This window comes from Mastomys coucha, unplaced genomic scaffold, assembly GCF_008632895.1.
Source record: "Mastomys coucha isolate ucsf_1 unplaced genomic scaffold, UCSF_Mcou_1 pScaffold18, whole genome shotgun sequence".
Taxonomy (NCBI): Eukaryota; Metazoa; Chordata; class Mammalia; order Rodentia; family Muridae; genus Mastomys; species Mastomys coucha.
The window spans coordinates 81,933,220-81,949,628 of NW_022196900.1; the positions used below are offsets into that span (position 1 = coordinate 81,933,220).

Consider the following 16,409-nt stretch of genomic DNA (forward strand, 5'->3'; position numbering starts at 1 on the left):
CTTCGCCCTGTGTGGTCAGATCTGCAGGTCCTTCAGGGTTTGATGGAGGAAGAAACTGGAAGGGGTACGTTTTCAGGGGGCGATCTTTCGGCCAGGGAGAATTCTGGGCTGGATTCCTGGGTAGTGTGCAACCACAAAGGGTTTTGAGAAGCAATGCAGCCATGTTCAAGTCTGATAAGGCCTTTCTATATAGGTGGGATATGCCAGGCTTCACATACACACACCAACGCTGCTCTCAGCCCTGTGTGATAGATAGTCAGCGGGGGCTGAATCCAAAACCAAGGACTTCCTGCCTCTGGGATACCATTCTGTTCTTAACAAATCTGACATGGTGCACGCCGCCTCAGACTCACTTCTTTATTAAGATGGCCTGTGGAGAGAGGTATGGGGTGACGACATGGAGTCTGCATAGATCCAGAAGCGCAGGCAGAGGTGGCTGTAGTTGGCCAATCACCACAGGACTCCGCCTGACTACAGCTGCTTCGCACACCCAGGAAGGCAGAGGCCAGCTGAGACATTTCACTGAGTGCCTCCACAGCACTTGCCTCTGTTGGTCTCTTCACATACCCACCCCCCCCCCACACACACACACGCCCCCAGCTCTGGGAGGCCCTATCCTACTTTCTTCACAGACACATCCTTGAAAGAGCCTTGTGGATGGCCCCAAGGCCTTCCCGGCTCCCCAAGGTAGATCCCTTCTGGCAGGCTAGCTGGGGGGCACCCCTAACTCCTTCCCAACTCTTTTCTTTGAGTGTCGCAAAAGGTCTCATGCTTAGCAGATTCCCAGGGAGCCCAGGCAGAAAGCTAGACAATCTGTTTTTTCTTATATCTGTGAAATAAAGAATCAGAGGGCAAAATGGGGCTTGGGGGTCTCCAATTATCTCTCTCCCCCTGCCCCTCAGGGGCCTCACATTCTCCCCTACAGCTCACCAGCAGTCAACAGCCTCTCAAACCTGTTGAAATCCATTACCGACCTTTGGTCTCAGCCACCACAAAGGAGCTTTGCACAGTGCGCAGGCGGATTAAACAGAAATGAATTGGCCGAGGGAGGCTTTGCGACCCTCTGCGTTCCTGCCCCCCTCCTCCCCTCTCTCTCCTTCTATCTCACTTTTATTATGATTTTTTTTTTCTGGGAAGCCAGCTGGGCAGAGCCAAGATAAGGCTGAAACGATCCCCGAGGTCACAATCACCTAAACTGGATTCACTTTGTTCCTTCTGCAAAGTAGGGCATGGTGGTGCCTCTGCACGGGGCCTGTTAGTGTGGAATTCATCGCATCTGGCAAAAGTGAAAATAAAACAAAAATGAAAAGCCCATAAAGTTGAACCGTTAAATATTTAGGGCTCGTGATGAACAGTGTGTCATAATATTTGTTGAATTGCATTTGCTATTCAATGCATCTTTACCACTTAAAGCCCCAGTTTTCCGAGGTAGACGGAGGAAACCAGAAGAATTAGGCTGTGTCAAAAATGAAACTCTGGCTTTAATTTAACCTCAAAGACAAATCTGGCTGCCTACACGCCCTGGGCTGCATGGCTGTTAGCATTCTCGGGCAGGGGTCTCTGCCTCCCCTGGAGCCTGTTTCTGTGTTCACACGCTGCTCCGTGTGTAATTAAGCAGGTGCCCTTCGATGCTGGATTTAAATTATCAAATGTCAAGACGTGACACTTTATTTGTGTATGTTTTCCTTGCTTAGCAATTCAGACATTATCTGGGGAACAGCGATGTGTCTGCTGGGCTCCCAGGAGCAACTTCTTCCTGTAACTCACTAAGGTCTACAGTTTCATTCTTGGGGAGGGGGGTCATTTGGACTCTTTCATGCAACGCCCCTCCCTCAGGAGAAACTGCAGAGCCCTCTTGGCTTAACTGATCAGAAGGAGGATAGTTTCTTGAGATCAAAAAATGGGAGTGAGTATAAGATCTGGAAGTCTAAGCTTGATCTGTCGTGGTGTCCCCAGAGACAATGTAGATGGGGGAAGGAAAGAGGGAGGCAGGGAGAAGATGGAGGAGCGGGGATGGGAATAAAAGAAGAGATGATGAAGAAGAAAGAAGGAGAAGGAAGGGAGGGAGGAAGAAGGAAGACAGAGGGATAAAGGAGACCCTGGGGTGTGCACTCTGTGTAAGCTGCCGCTGTCTCCTAGGCCCTGAGGCCTGGGTCTTGTCCTTGCCTATCCACTCTTCCCTGTGTGCTTTCCTATCTGTCTGCTCTGTGGTGCTGACCAGAGGATCACAAAGCTGGCTCCGAGGGATGTCTGCTGCCCTGTCAAGATCACTGAGTAGGGGGGCAAAGGGCAGAAGGCAGGGAGAGCCTTCTTAATGTAGAAGTGGGGCTCCAGACATCTAAGAGTCCCTGTGACCATAGAGATCTTCAGAGAATGATCTCGAGGATCTCTAGCTAATGGTGTCTGAGACCCACTTGCTGTGTCTTTGGGTGTCAGAGGGCAATGACCTTGAAGCATTCATGTAGATCTGTTCTGTATAGAGAACATTAACCTTGGGAACTAGGAGATGGTGACCTTGAAAATCAGTACCGAGGTGGACTTGTAAGTGAGACTCTCAAGGGTGGGAGTTCAGGATTGGATGGAAGGCTGCAGGTCTGGCCATAGCTACCTAAGTGGCCAGGCCAGTCGGGGCTGAGAAAGTGGAGTGTTGCTCAGGAGCCCTCCAGCAGGTGTCCACCCCAACACTGAACACTTTCACTTTCTCAGGGCTGATAAGACCCAAGGGCTACAGAGAGCCATTGCAGTGTGGCCAAGACTGTTAAGAAACCCAGAGCCCAGAGCTAAACCCTCTTTTGGCTCTTCTTGGCTTATGACTATGCAACCCTGCCTGCATTTGTGACACTGTATTCCCAGCCTATGGGAGGGCCACTCCACAGGGCCAAGATGGAGCCAAATTCTAGATTTTAACAGGCTTGTTTGTTTCCACACAACATCTGGGGTGTCTCGCTACCATCTGGATGTGATCCCCATCGGCCTCTTCGTGGCTGCCAGGAGCTGTCATAGACATCAGCTAAGGTAGTCTGACCAGAGGCTAGACAGCTTACAGAAGGGCTCTAAGGACATGTTTGGGGGCCAGTCCAGCTGCTGAGAGGAAAGAACTTGGGAGCAGTCTGCTATGGGCTTGTTGTGCAGAGACATGAATTACGCAAGTGAGGGAATACCTCAGTGAATGTACATGTGTGTGAGTCCAAGTCTGCGCATGTCAATGTCAGCATACATGTGCCTTTGAGTGAGCAGATGTGTCTCGGCATGCTCTTGAAGAGGATACCGACACATAGTGACTGCTTCATATACGTAAGACAGCATGCTATCGGCCTGCGAATACACTTGTGTGCTCATAGTATGTGTGCCCCCCCAGTTTCTTTGTATCTGGCCAGTAAGTCTGCACAGCCCTTTAACCGTGTGCTGGCATGTGTGCCCACTCCCTCCCTTACCCTCCCCCACGAGTAGGTGTGTGCATGTACACTTGAGAGCCAGGCGCCTGCTAAATATTTGCTTTGCTGGTCCCTGGGGAGCACAGTTGGCAGAGCTGCCAGCCCTGCATGCTGTGTTTTTGACAGCTCGAGAGCACGGCCTCGGAATGTGTGAACTTTCTCAGGGTAAACAGCTAATGATACCGCCTCGCCTGCACTGACCCCCTAGCAGGCCTCCTTGCAGGCTGGGAGTTGTTAGGCAGCTATCAGCTGGTGCCTCCCTCCCTGTTCTCTCACTTGGCACCCCAGGCCACGAAGGCCTGTGATAGGACAATGGGACTCAACATTCCCTCCCCTCCTCTCTTCCCAGCCAGCCGACTTCAGTAGTAGAGGAGAAAAACACCTTTTCCTAGCCAATCCCTCCAGGCTCTCAGATATCAGCACCTCGGAGAGCTCTCCACATCCGTTTGGGGCGGGGCAAGGCCACCAGCGCAGCCCAGCACCTGCCCCTGACTTAGTTCTGGAGTACCCAGTAAGGGCAGGTCCTCTGGGCCTGAGTCTCCAGCCACTGTGGGTCTCTGGATCAAGGAAAGCCCTGGTTAAGGTATGATGCCTGGCTAAATGAATGCAAAATCTCACTCTTGCTGGAATTGGGTCACGGCTTCCCTGAGCTCTTGAAACCCTGGCATAGAACTGATTTTACTGAGGAGAAAACTGGCCCTTAGTCCGTTGTGCTAGCAGCATCCTCCCAGTGGCCCTCAGCCCCACCACTGTCTTTAAAGTGTCCCCATCTGAGTATGTCATCCTCTTGTTCTTGGAGCGACACCTTTGTCCTCAGCTGAACAAGACTCTGAGATGCAGGCTTGTTTGTACGGGTATGTGTACCTAGACAGGATAAGTTAGAACATACGTGTGTACATATGTGTCGAGTAAGTGTATTCAGCCAATGGTTAGACTCACATGAATGGATCGTGTGTGTGTGTGTGTGTGTGTGTGTGTGTGTGTGTGTGCGTATGTGTGTGCACGTGTGCTTGTATTACTCAACAGAGGCTTCCTCAAAGCCATGCGGAGACATTAGATATCTAGGTACATCCATCTCACATGGGGCTCAGCTGGCTGCCACAAGGTTATCCACTGTGGGTGAGGCAAGGATGAACACTGGGTTCTGACCTAGAAGCTCCATGAGGCAGGCAAGAGTTGGAAGAGAACATTCCATATAACTGTGTTCTCTTTCCCGGCTTGCAGATAAGGAACCAGAACCGGAACCGGAGGAAGCAAGCTGCTTATATAAAGTCACCAGGGAAGAACCAGGCCCCACTTTAATCCCGACTCTACAGGTGGTCTAGGCTCTAGCCAGTGGCCTGCTGCTTCTGCTTTGAGCCCCATCTAGGCCCCCAGAAAAGCAAAAAGGCTTTGAGCAGCTCTCAGATCTCCACCAGGCTCCAAGAAGCTCTGGGGTCTCCATTTCCTGCCCTGCTCAGAGTCAGTCTAGCAGAGGTGTCTTTAACAGGCAGATCCAGCCCCCTGCCCCCAACCCCCTGCCGCTGAGCTGAAGAGAGCAAACTTTTCCAGACAGCCCCTGTCTGTGTCTCATTACTGAGACACAGCCATATTCCATTAATTCCTCATTTGCTGTGGGCAAAGCGCTGATATGTACGTTTTTACCTGGGGTGGTTTTAATCAGTTAATTTAACCAGAAACATTAATAATGTATTTCTTTGCCACTCGACTGCCCATCTGTTGAACAACTTACCTGTTGGAAAGTAATGTCACCTCCTGTGACTCAGAGCCCTCGGCTGCCCGGGAACAAGATGAGATGTTGCATAGTTAATGGTTTCTTGGAGCAAGGGTGAGGGCCAGGGGGTGCCACGGACATTCTCAGGCTGCTGCTCTGAAGCACATGGCTTCTCTCCACCTCGGCTCTGATGGGCTCTGACGAGTGCCACCTCCCACCTGTGCCTTTGATATCTGCTTTGTTGGGGGCTGTGGCTTAGGAGAGAGGCTGGAAGACTGCTCTGCTCACAGCTCAAGGAAGGGAGAGGGCTGGGGGAGGATCTGCAAGGGTGGATCTGAGCTCATCTGAACCATCATTGACCTCCCTATGTCCTGGAAAGGCTCAGGGAGAAAGACCATTGGTGCTTTATCTAGGAAGAGTTCCTTCCTTCCTTGATAAAAATACTCTTTTTTAAAAAGATTTATTTTATTTATTTTTATGTGTATGAGTAGACTGTAGCTGTATAGATGGCCATGAGCCATCATGTGTATGACTGCTGGGAATTGAACCCAGGACCTCTGCTGGCCCCACTCGCTCCGGCACCGCTCACTTCAGCGTAATTCACTGTAGCTGTCTTCAGACACACCAGAAGAGGGCGTCAGATCTCATTACGGGTGGTTGTGAGCCACCATGTGGTTGCTGGGATCCGAACTCAGGACCTTTGGAAGGGCAGTCAGTGCTCTTACCTACTGAGCCATCTCGCCAGCCCCGATAAAAATATTCTTGATCCTAGACCATTGGGAGTGAGCTTGGTGAGCCAATGGTTCCAGTCAGCATATGTAAACACCAGTCCGAAGGGTAGCCTCTGGCAGCCCAAGCTCCACTCATGTGGTGTGGCACACTTGGTCGTTTAGTTGCTGGGCCACGGGGTGTTCCAGGAGGGGATTCCTCAAGAGGGAGTTGGAGCAGCTGAGGTAACAGAGAAGTTCCTTACTTAAGGAATGACAGCACATCCCCCAACCTCCTTCACCTCTTCCCTTCTGGGATAGTCACTATCCCCCTTCCCTAGAAACCATGAAGCAGCAAAGCTCTGGGGGTCTTTGGGGAGCCTCTTCCACTGCTAAACCTACTTTACCACTAAGCTCCTGTCATCTTAAGGGCTGGAGGTGTGCTGAGATGGGCTTCAGTACAAGGTACAGCCGTACTCTATGACCTGGCTCCATGACCCTGTGACCCCTCACTCCGTGAGTCCTGCAGAGATGAGTGAATGCCAACATGCTTCTTTCTGAAGCTCCCAGTGACCCCAAGGTGAACGGAGGACTTGTCCTGGATAAGGCCCAGGGTGGGCGCAATGTTCTCTGGGCATAGCAGGTCCGGTCCTCTGTGGGAGCACTTCCCCCTGCCCGGAGCTGTTCTGCTTCCTTAGAGCTAGAGCCACTGGCAGCTGTAAGCATAGACTTTCATGTACTTCCCTGAGGGGAAAAAAAATTCCACCAATTAAACTATGACACGGTGCCTTCTTATCATCTATTGCAAGACCCATCTCGATTTCAGGGATGTTAAAATGAGAAAAAAAAAAGTGTGATTCGGGATCAGTGGAATATGGAAATGAAAATAACGTGGTGGCTGCTGTTTATCAAGGGCCCTGTGCTCCCGCGATCTGCTGATGGTGGCATCTCATTAGATCCTCCTGGAGCCCTGTGATTGGAGAGTCTGCTCAGAGAGGTCAAAGGGTGGAGGGTCACACAGTGATCCACCAAGAGCTCGAGAGGAGCGTGGTGGACTCTCAAGCTCGCTTCCTTGGTCCTCTCTTAAGGGCCATGAGGCCCGCATAGCTTGCAGGTGGCAGAGGGCCACTTGGTCAGCCAGGAGGGACAGAGCTGGGCTCCGAAACCTGCTCCACCTATCTGATGCCTGTGCTCCAAAGAGAGCAAAGGCTTCAGACGAAGCAGATTACGTCTCTGGGTCCCTCCCTGCACCCACACACCCACTCCCCATCATGGGATGGTCCTTCTACAGGCTGCCCCCAGTTCAGCCCAGTCCACCTCTGGATAAGCATTCACTTTTCCTGCCAACTGCCCAGTGGAGGGTGATCCCCATTTCTCCTACCTCCTTCTGATTCCTAACAGTCAGGAATATGTGAGCAGAGCAGCAGGCAGGCAAGGACGAGGCAGAAACTGAGATCGAGAGCTGCCGCAGAAAATTCACAAATTGGTCCCAGAGAGCAATGGAGCCTCTTTTTTTGCCCATCAGCTCACTTCCCCAACCATTACCAAGCAGCTAGCGTGAGGCTGGTGGCTGGAGCAAAAGCCAGGAGTGGGCGGGCATGGGGAATGATATGGGGTGGAGTGGCTGCTTTCCAGAGGAGCACAGAGACCTAGGGCTGCAGCCTAGTTCAATGTCCTCCAGTAAGAACTGGGGCTGGACCAGGGGATCTGCTGTGTCAGGGAGCCAGTGCCAAGATGTAGTTCAGCTCCTTTTAGATGGACAGAAGCCAGGACCTACCTGATATCTGTCCTGGGACAAGAGGTACTTTTCTGGCCTCAGACATGGACAGAAGATAGAGTTGGATCCAGACCTTGTAAATTCAGGGACCAGCCTTCTTGTGAGGCTCATGTGTAGAGTGGAAAGGAAGGAGGGCCTGCTGCTGGCAAGGTGCAGCCGGTCTGTGCCAGGCACAAGGACATCTTTTACCCTGACCAGAAAGAAGTCTTGGAAGGTGAAGTGGTCATTTCACAGATGTAAAAATTAACTTGCAGAGGGAATAAGCAACAACTGGCTAGTAGCTGAGGTACAAATTGCATCAAACTAACCAAGGGCCGGGCCACTGCGTTCTTGTCCTTCTGGGAAAAATGAGGCATGAAACAGAGAAGCCAGGCAGGGCAGGGTGAGCTCATGGAGGGCACTCAGTGAAGAGACCGGCCTCATGGGTCTGTTGCGGATACTTAGAACCACGCAGAGAGCCTGGGACTGGACACAGATTGCTGTTGAGAACTGAGAGCCCAGCATTGCCCACTCAGTTATGGTGGCTGCAGATTGCTTGCTATCCTGCCAAGAAGAATGTCACTTCGTTTCTCGGCTGTGGGAAGGTCTGGGAGGCCACCTGTATATCCTCTTGTGTTCCTGTGCAGAGCCTGCGGTGCCTAGAGATGAGGTGCCATTGCAGTGAGCTAGGTACCAGACAGCCTGGTGACACTGTAAAAGGGAGTTGAGGTTCTACAGGCAGAAAAAGATTGGTCTAAAGAGAGCTGACTAGGCAGGGGATGACTTTCACGCCCAGCTAAGGTGCACTCTGCCCATTGGGCAGTTTCTCTGCTGCTCTGTCTACGTCTCACCTTCGAAGGCCTCGCCTGCCCGCCTCTTCTCTTCTGAGGAACCTCTTGGATCCTTCCCTTCATCCTTTGTGCTCAGAGCACTACATCCACAGCAGAGGGGCATCCTGCTGTTGGTGACTGGTTGCTATTACTCTTTCCCCTCATCAGGCTATGAGCAGAGTGTCCTGAAGAACATGTGCCCATTTGCCTACTGTCTGCCGTGCCTAGTGGGTGGGTGTGTTTGCCGTGTTGAGTCTCTCTTGCCTGTCTCCAGAACCTCGCCCTACACATTCCTCTCCGAGTTCTTGGCACAAGCAGATGCCATCTTGAAAGCCAGAGCCAGCTCACTTTGCTCCAGGCTACATTTTCCACACTTAGAACAGTGTGATACGGCAGGCATTCGGTGAATTTTCTGTTAACAATAAAGTAACTTACAGAAGAGTTGAGTCACACAGGGCCCAAGATGGAGCTTTGTTCACACAGGCTCTGTTTCCTTACCTCTGTGTCTGGAATGAGCAGCACATTCCTTGAGAGCTTTACTGTGTAGTTGGGGGATTGATACGGGTAAAGCCATGGGGCAAATATACAAGATCATTAATTACCAATCAGTGTCGACTGGGGAAAGGAGACACTGGGCACATCTGGCTTCTAGGTGTGAGCCATGAGGGAGTTACATCTTTGTTGGAAGCTCAGCTTTTCCATCCACATCAATGAGTGTCTACTACTTAAAGAGGGTGTGCACGAGGCATCTGGCATGATGTCCGATATGTGAAAAGTGCTCCAATATGTTACCACTGTGAATAAACAGAAGCAAGGTCAGGAGGAAGTGACCACTCTTAGCCTGGCCGAGCAAAAAGTCTGGTGTGAGTAAATAGTGCATTGCATGAGGATTTTGAGGCAGAGTGGGGGTGGCAGCTAGATTCATGAAGCCATAGTCCTCTAGAAAGAGCGGGGAGAGGGAGAGAACAAGAGGAAGCTGGTGCAGGAAGTGTAGAGTGGGAACCGTGCAGGTGGCAGGGCAGGTGACAAAGGAAGGGGTGGAGAGGGGAGGGAGGATGACACCGTGCTTCCCAGCTGGGGCATGGAAGGTTGTCAGTGTCCTTGGATGGCGGACCCAAGGGCAGAGTAGATTTGGGAAGCAGGACCTGAAATTGGTTGTACAAATGAGTTGGTGACACATGGTGACAGAACGTCCACAGAGGTCTGGAGACCCTGACCCTGCTAGAGCCTGTCCCTCAGCCATAGTCCAGAGACTTCACAGCTTCCCATCAAAGGCCACACATGTGTGGGAAAGGAGGAGCTCTGGCCAAGCAGCCACCCAAACATGGGAAAGCCACATTCAGCAGGAGGCTCTCAGCCAGCCAGTCCTTTTGGGGAAAAGTCTGCATGTTTCAGTCTCACGGCTCAATTGCCTCGACTTGGAAATAGGTTTATCTGCTGTTAATTATAACCTTGTGAGGCAATAAAAGAATTCATTGGAAACGACGGGAAGGAGACATGCCATGTACAATAGAAAGGATAAACTTGGAAGTGCCTCTGGCAAGAAAGCTGACATTCTAAGGACTATGGGCTTCAGGGCTGACTTCCAGGGGACAGTCTTCCTTGGGTGGGGCTTAGGAAACGCTCACCAGGACTCTGGGGTAGACTTTCATCACCGGTGACTTCGTGACTTCGCTGAGCCTTCTTTCCCACTTCTGCAAGCAGGGAGACCTGGTAGGACCCACCCCATAGGGTTGTGGTAAGGATTAGAGGAAATGGAAATGGCAGAGATTCGGAAGGCAGGCTCAACGTGCAGTACTGAGGTTTCTATTTGTCCAGATCTAGCTCTGTCTTGGGTCTGCCTGCTCAGCCTCTTACCAGGTAGGGGTGCAGGAAGGCCAGCCCTGCATTTGTTCAGCGTGCATATTTTAGGAGACCGCACTTTGAAACCTCAATTTAAAAAAATGCAAAACTACTTATTTTCTCTGTTGCTGCTGATGAAAAATCAAATTTAGAGCTTGCAACTTAGCTCCAGCCTTGCAGAATCACCTGCTGCCCTCCCTGTCATAAACTGCCTTAGGCTCTGTGTGTGGCAATGATGAGGCAGAACTTAGGGCTCTTTCTGGCTTTGGGCTAAAGTTCAGTTTTCTGATCTGGATGCTTCTTCGAGGAAGCATCTCTCTCTCTCTCTCTCTCTCTCTCTCTCTCTCTCACACACACACACACACACACACACACACACACACACACACACTTCCACCTGTTTAAAGGCCTGGGTTATATTTTTAACCTTGTGCAGTGTCACCTTCTGCCACCCCAAGGCAGAAGCTCTGGTACAAAATTGCTATGTGCTTATTACCTTCCTAGAGTTTTGCTGCCTATGCCTACCTATACAGATTCATACATTTCATGAATATATTGCATATTCATTCATATTCAAGCAATGCTTATGGAATGACCGCTCTGTGTTGCAGGTAGACCAGACAGATACACCGAGAGAGTTCATTGCCTATTGTGCAAGGTACAGAACAGACAGACAGAGAGCTAAGTAACTAACAGCATGAACTGGGGCTGCTGCAGGTAAAGATGCCACAAAGCTCGGGGACATGAACGTGATCTCTGGAACAAACACGGTGGAAGAACAGAACTGAACAAAACAAGTTCTTCTCTGACCTCCATACATATGCTATGGTGCACATACACACACAGAATCAAGTGAGTAATATAATAAAAATTTTAAAAAGAGATATTACTATGAAATGACTTATCGTTCTGGGGAGTAAGCAAGATGTTTGGAGTGGAGGTCTCCCCACTGTTTTAGCAGCTGTGAATCAGGCGCCTGAACCACAGTATTGGCTTTCCTGAGTGTTCAGTGAGGGCAGAGCCGAATGGTTGAACGTCTCTATCACTGGTGTTAGTAGATGACAAGGTCGCTGGGGATCCCTTTGAACAGCCGCAAGCTTGTGAAGACTCAAGCAGTCTCATTTGCTAATGATCATAATTAAGTCAGAATCTCTTATTTCAGCCAAGGGCCCTGGGGAGAAAGGCACAAAGCATGAGGTTGATGAATTGGCTTCCCATGCTTTCCACCCTGCTGGGCTTCCACCTAAGCAAGATGTGTGCCCACACCTGCCCAGGTGTGCACGCGCATCGGCACACTAATGAGAGCCAAGTGAGTAATCATAGCTCGGAGGCTCCATTTAAATCAGCCAGCTCTGAGAATCAGCCTAAGAGAAAGAGGGGCCCCGCCCCTCAGTACCCCCTGGGGACAAGTAGACCTCTTCATCTTTTCTTCATTCTTTCATGTTCCTCTCTAGTGCCCAAGGCTGGGCATCGGGAGTGTGGAGCAGACTGACACATGGAGAATCTAGCCCTAGACCTCAGAAGCAAGGAGAAGGAAAACTTTTGCCCAAATCACTGGAACATAGCGATTCCCCAAAGCGCCTTTCCGGTGAGATGATCTGCCAGAAAAGGTTTCCGCGGTTGTCAAGTCAGAGTAGCAGACTGGCATACCCCCACTTATAGGTTCACTGCGCAGAGAGCCGAGCAAAGAAGAGCCATGCTCATTTTTCCACTGTGACTGTTGAAGTTGCTGTTCCTTCAAAAGGTCAGAGGCGCTCAATCTCTGCTCCACCCCAAGGGTCCACAGATGGTGTCAGAGCCTAGGCTGGGATGAGAAGAGAAAGCCAAAGGACCCTGAGTTCTCTCTCCTCAGCCGGACAGAAGAGAAGATGCACCTTTGTGCGGTATAGGCTGCGTGCCCTTTATTCAGTATGCTTGGGATCGGCAGTCAGATTCCAGAACTCTTCTGATTTTGAAAACGTCTCCTAAGTTGTCCCATAGCACTCCTAAGTACGATTTCTGAACGGTTTCAAACTCTAAGATTATCCGAGCACCACTGCACAGCTCAAAAAGTTTCTCATTTGTAGACCGGAAGCTCCCGCCCCTACCCAGGCAACAGTGATCTCCATTGGCCACCCAGGCGTGCCACGCCCACATAAGAAGGTGGGGCCAGGAGGGAGCATGGCTGAGGGCAGAGAAGGTTGGTAGATCCTGACTAGGGACAACCGCACTGACTTTTGTAGCATCACATGGTTCCGCTTGAGGGCGCCTGTCTGGGAGCAGTTTGCAGAAGAGCCCTACCTGGGGGTGGGGCTCCTCCCAGTCAGGAACTCTATTAGAGGAAGGGAAACCTGTTTGGGTATCATCAAGTAGTAAAAACATTGGGGGGGGCGTTGTTTGCTCCCCCAGGCTCATTTCTGTCACTCCAGCTGCATTGTCAGAGAAGAACAAAATAAAACAGAGAGTAGAAGCTGATTCTATAATTAGTGCAGTTTCTTCACTGTTCATTCTCGATCTCCAGAGATCAATTAGCTTGCTTTTAAGCTAAAAGGCATCTGAATAAGTGTTTAACCTGCATAGCAATTGATATTTAAAACAGAGGATAGGAGTGATAACATCTCCTGTTCTCTTCGCTGTTCTTCCCTACCTCACCTCTGCCTACTCCTGCTTCCTAGTAGCCACGGGGGCAGCGCTCTTTTCCTGGTGCTGACCCCTCTTTCCTGCAGGAGCCTGTTTGGAGCACAGATACACTGTTACTTAGGTTATAGGCCAACTCCTTCCACCATCAGCGACTAGCAGGGCCTCCCTGCAGCCACTTACCCACAAGTCAGTCCATGTTACTGACCCTCTCCAAGTAGAGGTAGGTCAGGGTGTCTTTTTAGGGAGTCCTCGTTTTCCTCATCAGTGCTGGGTAGGGGTGAGGAACTTCAGGAGCCCAGTCCTCCTAGCTGGATGCCTTCATTGCTGATGGCCCTGAGGATATTTGTATGTTGTCTGATTTGTCATGTAAATATCAAAGCCAGAACTGGAATTAGCTTCTTAAAGCAAGCAGTGGTGTGTGTGTGTGTGTGTATGTGTGTGTGTGTGTGTGTTAGCGTTTACTAAACAATGTGCTTTGACAGCCTCTCCGCTGGTGAAGACCCTAGAAGAGATAAGGAAGTGACAAAGGTGTAGGCCTCACCCTCCAGATGACAGACAACCACAGAGTAAATAGAGAGGGAGTAGATTGAGACATACCCCTTATCTCTACAGAGTGTCACCACGTGGGAGAAAGACCCTCAGAGCTCAAGAGAGCCCCCAATTCAGAGACAAGGGTGAAGGGGTGAGACTTATCTGGAGAATGACCTCAGGAAGCAGCACCCTGGGATGTAAGGAGGCCAGGATAGGAAAGAAAAAGAACCAGGAGGACTTGTAAGCTGTGCAGGGGGTTGGGGGTTGGGGCTGTACTAGGGACTCCTGCTGCTCTGGGTACCATCTTGCTGGAACCTCTGAGAAACTGTGTGCGCTCAGAGATCTCCCTGAGGGCTGGTAGCTGCGTGTCTCTTCACATCCTGCACCTCCTGGTTGAAGCTCCTTCTGGTCAGTGGCTGGCACTTGTAGCCTGTCCCCTCACTGGCCAAGCCTTGTGCTTCGTAGAGAAGGTCAGAGATAGAGAATGTGAAGGGGGTGAAGATTTGATGTCTGCAGATGGCCTCCGGGTGGGACAAAAGGAAGGCAGTGAATGCCATCCAGGCTCAGAACAGAATCGGAAGCTGGAATAGGGAGGGTGAACTGAGAGGCTGCAAGGACCGTTCAGGCTGAGGAAAGTCGTGAGGCAAAGGACGGTTGGGGGTAGGGTAGTGATGAGGACCGTGAGAGAGAAGGGTGACCTGCGCCGGACTGAAGGGCTGAGGCTGGAAAGGGGGTCCAAGCCATTCAGGAGGGGCTCAAGCCTTTCAGCTCCTTTCAGGCCTGCAGGAGGGTGGGCTGGGGGCTGCTGTGTAGTCAGTAGAGGAGGTAGATGTCATGTCGTGCTTGACTTCAAGAGGCCCATGTGGTAGTTCTAGATCTCTGATCCTACTGCCTTCCGGCAAGGACATTCACCAGTCCCCCAGGCCCCTCTGCAGCACCTGGTGCAGCCCTCTCCCCAGCAGCCAGGCTCTGGCTCCTCCGCCTGATGACAGCCCATCCCTCATCAGGGTCTCTGGGTAGCTCAGGAGCCTGCAGCCATCCTCTTGACGTGGTCGATGTCGCTGTATTTGACTTGTGTGTCCCCGACTTGTACAGACAAAGTTCGGCATATCACCAGATCAATTAAAACAACTGCCACCAGGCCTCAAGACTCAATCAAGAATACCCCCCTGGGACCTTAGGGGAGGGCACAGCCCTTCCTCCAAACTGAACTACAGCTTTTCCGGATACCGGAATCGCAGGCGAAGGCCCTCAGTCTCTGTAACTGTAATTTGCTACTCTTGCTGATTTTATGCTGCTAAAGCTGTGGGACATCCCGTGTGGTAAGGAGCACCGGTGTTCCCATTCCTGACAAAGCAACAGAAACAAGAGGCTGCAGAGGGAATTGATCAAGGTCTTGGGTAGGGGGAGTGGTGCCACCAAAGTAAGATGACTTAACTGTATAAGTCACCTTACTCAGTTAAGCCCTGGAGTCATCTTCTTCATGCCCCTTTCCAGAGCCCACTCCCCACCTCTGCTCACCACTGGCCAGTTCTAGATAAGCAATCCCTATAGCATAAACTTCCATCCTTCTTTTCTGTCTGTCCCTACTGTCCCTACCCAAATACAGCCATTCTCATACAGCTGGACCAAGGGCAGCCTCCCTGCACCTGGCCGCCATGCTCCTCCCACGTCTGGATTCAAGGCAAGTCACAGGTTACTTCACCTATAATGGCCACAGCCCTCTCTCTCCTGAGTCCCCTGCTGTTTCAAGCAATCATCACAGGAAAGGTGGAGCCCTTAGAGTGCTTTATTTGCAGCCCAGAGCCATTTCCTGTTAGCCCCTGCAGTGCAGGGAGACTTTTATTACTCATACTCATCTGGAACCTTGCACTGTGCCCACTTGCTCAGAGTGGTGGCCAGTAATTAGCTGTGTAGTGAATGAATATGCAAATGAATGAATGAGGGGTCAAAAGAATGAATGGAAAGAGACGTACATCTCGTCACCTTTTTCAGAACAGCAGAAAGCCCCTCCCCAGAACTCTCTGCTGGGTGCTTCCAGCCTTTCTAAACCACATACAGATACGCTTTGACTTCAATTGGGGTCAGTGTAAGTACAAATTGAAAATGTATCACCTACGTGAACCATTCCAAACTGACTTGAAGCCGAGCGAGTAGGACACTGGTGTATCAATCATTTCCCTCTTGCCAGTGAGTGCACCTGACTGACAGCTGCCACTCATTGCTTCCAGCATCGAGAGAGTAGGATGCCGTGTACTGCTATGCCAGGCCAAGGTCAAATTTCCAAGGCAGTTACTCAATGCCTCTTGCTCCCACACCACCATAAACTTGACAAACGATTGGAAGTCTAGCATCATCTATGTTGTGTCCAGCAGAGATACTTGCTACCCCTCCCCCCACAGAGACAAGGGCACAGAGAAGCCCGAAAAACAAGTTGAGAGGTACACACCCCCTGACCCCTGATCCAAGTTGGCACAAAGGGCAGCCTGATTGAGATCAGAGCCTGATTCTCCCAGGTCATGGTGGTACAGAACTGCAAGGAACTCTGGCAGGGAGAAGGGTGCCTGGATCAGGAGGGACAGGGAGAGAAAGGGCTTGGGAAAGAGAGTTAGTAAAAAGCTCACTAATTGGCATCTCAGTTAATCTCTAGGACACCCGAGAAATTTAAGAAAGAGAACAAAGTAGCCTGGATAGAAGGGGCGGGGCTGTTGCCTGAGGAGTCCCAGGGCAAGTGCTAGGAACATGCGTGCGTGCGTGCGTGCGTGCGTGCGTGCGTGCGTGTGCGCGTGCGCGCGTGCGTGCATGCGTGTGTGTGTGTGTGTGTGTGTGTGTGTGTGTGTGTGTGTCCTGGGCCCACAGCTCGATGCAGGCTGTGTCTGTGTCTCTCAGGCTCACTGTGCTCAAGGACCTGTTGGCTCACCTGCTTCTGCAAAGGCCAAATTAAGGAGAAACCTCAGTAAGGGGGTCAGTTTTTCG

At 51.1% G+C, this 16,409-nt stretch overlaps 1 protein-coding gene across 6 annotated transcripts in view; it reads left to right on the plus strand.

Annotated features, from left to right (window-relative positions):
• The window catches only part of Grik3 (glutamate ionotropic receptor kainate type subunit 3), a 212,651-nt gene that overhangs the window by 96,302 nt on the left and 99,940 nt on the right, over positions 1–16,409 (plus strand). Inside the window, exon 1 of one of the 6 annotated variants that reach the window (XM_031378623.1) lies at positions 10,719–11,135. The exons of the other annotated variants lie outside the window; for them this stretch is intronic. The gene's annotated coding sequence lies outside the window, so the exon portion shown is untranslated. Of the gene's footprint in view, positions 1–10,718; positions 11,136–16,409 lie in introns of those variants that run through there. 6 annotated transcript variants of the gene reach the window in all.